The sequence below is a fragment of the Urocitellus parryii genome, chromosome 5, assembly GCF_045843805.1.
Source record: "Urocitellus parryii isolate mUroPar1 chromosome 5, mUroPar1.hap1, whole genome shotgun sequence".
NCBI lineage: Eukaryota > Metazoa > Chordata > Mammalia > Rodentia > Sciuridae > Urocitellus > Urocitellus parryii.
The window spans coordinates 167,000,087-167,005,218 of record NC_135535.1 but is presented as its reverse complement, the minus strand read 5'-3'; positions in this window follow the sequence as shown (position 1 = coordinate 167,005,218).

Sequence of the window (5,132 nt, the reverse complement as noted above, 5' to 3'; positions counted from 1 at the left end):
TCCTCTCTGGCTGAACTAAACCACTTGGAAGGCATCCATTCTTCTATAGAAAACAAAAATGGAACACTTATTTCTGATTCAAAAGAAACAATAGGCAGGATTTTACAAATGATGCTGGGAAAACTGGATATCCACATAAAGCATCAAGTTGGACCTTTCAGCCCAGAGGGAAAAATTAACTCAAAATTGAAGAAAATCAAGCTAGAAAAACATATAAAACCTTCGGCAAGAAAACCTGGGGGAAAGTTTCATGACATTGAATCTGGCAATGATTTCTTAGATATGACACCAAAAGCACATACACAAGAAATTTGGACTACATCCAAATAAAAAACTGCATGAAAGGACACATAAAAAAAGGAAAGAATAATCTGTGGAATAGGAGAATCCCTTTGGAAATCACATCTTACAGAGTTTTGATATCAAGACAGAGAACTACAACAACTTACACAGAACTCCATTTTAAAGTGTGCAAAGGATTGAATAGATATTTCTCCAAAGAAGATAAAAAAAATTGTCATTAAGCATGTAAAAAGATGGTCAATATTACAAATCATTAGGGAAGCCAAATTCACATCCACAGAAAAATAACACCTTACTCCCATTAGGATGGCTACCATCCCCAAACCAGATAACCAAAAGAAAACAATTGCAGAGGAGGAGCAGAGAAACTGGAAACCCTAATGCACTGTAGATGGGAAGGCAAAATGGTGTAGCTATTATGACAAAAATATGGTTGGTGCTCACAAAAAAAATAAATAACTATTATCTAGCAGTGTTATTTTTATGAGGTATCTAGAATACTTGAAGTCATAGAGACGTAATTTGATAGTCCTCAGGGTCTGGGGAGGGGGCTCTGGGGAGTTTTATTTTAATGGTTACAAAGTACCAGTTCTACAAGATATAAAGAGCTCTGTGGACAGTTGCTGGTAATGGTTACAGGAGAATGTCTTATAGGTGATGCCACTGAAGTGTACATTTAAAAATAGTGGTGAGGGTAAATTTTACATGATGTTTTATTGAAATTTAAAAAAAAAATAACACAAGGAAATCGTCTCAAAAGAAAAGACCTGAATCTCTACACTTTATACAAACCTAGTTCACTTTTACAGCAAAGCCACTTATGTGATAACTAATCCACTCCACATAATTCACTCAGGGGGAGGAGCCTCCCTGGCTTTAAAGACCACACCTCGAAATGCTGTTCAGTTGAGCATAAGTTTTTCACACAGGAACGTCAGGGGGTTCAATGTTGACTCCATTCCAGTTGGACTGAGCCCAGAGCTGTTTTATCTTCATTCATGCACCAAGTAACAATGCTGTGGTCAAGGATGGACTGGATACATGATGGTGATGCCACAGAGGATATCATCAAGTGAAGATTGACATCAGAGTTATATTAGTTTATGTAAATGAACTCTATGATGTCTACACAATAAAAATCTCCCCATACATTTCTCAGAACCAACCCTCACCATTAGGCAATGCCAGATTGGAATTGTTTCTTTTTCTTTTTTGACATGTTTTTAATATGAGAAATACAGTTGTCCCTAAAATACAGGCATTCTGTGTTCTGTCTTATGGAGCAAAGTACAATTTCCTTTACAAAAAAAAAATTGAACACAGTATTAGTCATGACAGTGAACTCTGCAGAGCATATTTGAGGTTTCTGCCTCTCTAGGAGGAGCTGTTGAGAAGAGTAAAGGAAGCAATGCTTTTAATAGTGGTACTTAGGAGACAGAAAGTTTCCCCAATATTTCATATGCAGGACCATTTTCAACCTCTTGTCCTAGAGAACCATAAAAGATGTGCAGCAGGAGGAATTAGCCATGAGACTGCAAGTTCCCCATGTTTGGAAACAACACCTAAGTGGGAATTTAAAATTTAAAAAAACACTCTCTTCACAGCAAAATCACTCTTGGGGAGTTCAGATTAGCACCACCAAGATTCTAGAGAAGCTTCTTGTCTGTTTTATCCCACTCCCTACCCCATAACTCATAAAAGTCTCAGATTTTATGAAAAAATAAATGTGCATGCTTCAAAATATTTGAAAGACTTGAGGTTTTTCAAATGCAAGCTCAGTAGGAGGAGGAGCAACCAAAGAGACGGTCCTTTGAATCACTCTAGCCCCATGGTCAAAAGCATGGACTCTCCCACCTGCTTACCGGAGATCCATGGCAGATTCACATCCAGAAGTGACTGCTGTTGAGTCATCACTGTTTGGGGGGCCCTTTGATGCATGTTTTTCCTTCTAAGACCATGTGGCCAGTGGACTCCTGGGTCTACTATGTACAGCTGGGGAGGAAGGTCATGTATAAGTTGCAAGACAGCCACAGCTGACCCCACAAACTTCTCCTCTAAACTTGGGCTCATTTAAAAATAAAAAGAAAAGAAATCAGAACCAAAATCAAGACTTTTGTAAGTGCACTTCCTCAAAAAACTGCCATGCCAAAATCTCTTCCACTATCCTAGGTTTCAAATGTTCTAATTTATTTCTAAATTTTATACTATATAAAAAAATTGTGTGCTTGAAAAACAATCCCTAGAACCACTCATACAATTCTTGCAATGTAGTTTCTCACCCCTCCCTGCCTTGGGATTCTGGAGATGGAGTCCTGAACCTGGGCTTGCTAGGGAACACTCCACCATTAAGCTATACCCATGCTTTCTTTACTTTTTGTTCCTTTGATGGGGGAGGTAGCCAGATGGAACTCAGGGCCTCCTGCCTGCCTGCCTCACAATGGCAGGCCTAAAATGCTGAGCACGCATTTTACTATTGAGCCTCCGCCCAGCCTATTCTGCTGATTTTTATTTATTTATATTTTTTTCTCCCATACTTTTACTGTCTTCATTCCCATTAACTTTTTTTTTTAAAGAGAGAGTGAGAGAGAGAGAGAGAGAGAGAGAATTTTTAATATTTATTTTTTAGTTCTTGGCGGACACAACATTTTTGTTGGTATGTGGTGCTGAGGATCAAACCCGGGCCGCACGCTCGGCGGGCGAGCGCGCTACCAGTGAGCCACATCTCCAGCCCACTCCCATTAACTTTTAAAACTGAAATTTTTAACCATGAAGCTAGGATCCTCATGCCACAGCCTCCTGGGTATCTGGATCACAGGTGCATATCATGGAAGATGGCCAACATTTTAACTCACAGGAGAGAAGAAAAAGAACAAGAACATAAACTTATCCCTTGACCTTAACACCGAGTGGTTCTTGGTATTTTATTTTGTCTGATCCACCTTATCATTCTCCTCATCTGCTTGGCATTCCCCTTCATTGATTGGATGGGAATCCCAGACATATCGTTGCCCTGAAAATACTTCCATATAACTCTAAAATATAAGAAATCTCTTTTAATGTAACCAGGGGCTATTTTTTAAATATAAGAGGCTTTGGAGTAGCAATGCTCCCTAATTCCACTGTGCAGCAGCCATAGACAATTCTGTCAGTAACATGGGCTATCTCTGGCCAACAAACCTGCCCATTAAAAAATGGGGCAGGGGATATACCTCAGTTGGTGGAATGCTTGTCTCACACAAGGCCCTGGGTTCAATCCCCAGCACCTCAAAAAAAAAAAAAAAAAAAAGAAGAAGAAGAAAAGGAAGAAGGAGAAGGAGGAGGCTCAAACATTCCTATGCCCCAATGCCCCAATATTAGTGCATGCAGTCCACAGCCTGCCATGAAAAAAACATATCTTAATCCTCTACCAAAGAACCTCACCTTTGGAAGTCATTTTGAACCTCTGCTCCTTGGGCTTTCTCAGTGGTAAATTGAGCAACTCTGGAGCAGCATCCATTAATATAGCCCACCCTAGATGCGCCCTCAGATGGCCTAGCCCCTGACAGAGACAACCAGCCAACCCAATAGGGCCATGGGCCAGCAGAATTGGTCCCGGCCTAGCCTGAAGCCTACCCTAGACACATCTGATTATGTTTAACCTAACACCTACCTCTGCAAATTCTAGTTTCCATTCATTGAGCCCCCACTGAAACTAATCTTATTTAATCCCTACAACATCCATATAAGGCATATAACATAGGGTGCTTTTTTTTAGTATTTATTTTTTAGTTACAGGTGGACACAATATCTTTATTTTTATGCAGTGCTGATGATCAAACCCTATGCCTCGTGCATGTAGGCCAGCGTTCTACCTCTGAGCCAAAACCCCAGCACCCTCAACCCCTCCCTGCCATAGTGTACTATTTTTTCCCCCATCTGGACTTGAGTTCAATGGAACAGAGATGTTTAAGCTATAGTATTCCCCTGACCTTGAACCTAAACCCTTGTGCTCCTCTATCACACTCTCATCATTCTTGACTCAAAGCTGAGTTGCATCACTTGATAGGGTATTGATTATGGAGTACTGAGCTTAGAAGAAGGAGAGACCACAGATTGAAATTGAATAAGGACATAGGAACAATAGGAACATTGTAAGACATAAGACTTATGTTTTATTATCTTTATATCGGTTGTCAAAAAATAATCACAATAGATACATATTTTTTCTTGTCAGTACTGTGGATTGAACCCAGAGGGTCAATACCACTAAACCACAGCCCTCAGGATTTCTTTTTTTTTTGAGTCAGAGTTCTGCTGATTTGCTGAAGCTGGCATCCAATTTGCAATTCTCCTGCTTCAGCCTAAAAATTACAGGTATGGAATTACAGGTATGTACCACAGAGCCCACTTAATTCATCTTGTTCTTCATACAGTCCTGTGATAGAGAGCAAAAATCTTCATTTCACAAATGGAGAAACTGCAGGCCTTTGAGTTTTCTTCACAGCTCTGGGGCTTTGTAGGTTCCCACATGTGGGGAGAAGGTAATAATACTTTGAAGGTTTTTTTTGTACTTCAGGTGTAGAGAATGTAACACATGTTTGACAGTTTTTTCTCATTCTTCTGAATCAGCGTGATCTGCCTACCTCTCTTTCTATTGAAACAAATGGCTTTCTTTATATTGAAACAAATGGCTTTTTTTTTTTCTTTATTGGTCCTGGGGATTGAACCTCCAAATCTTTGAAGGCTAACTCTGCAGCTGGAACTGATTTTTTTTCACATTTTCTCCTAGCAGCCCTATGGGGATATGCATGATCATACAGATGAGTCCTGAAGCTCAAAGTGATTAACTA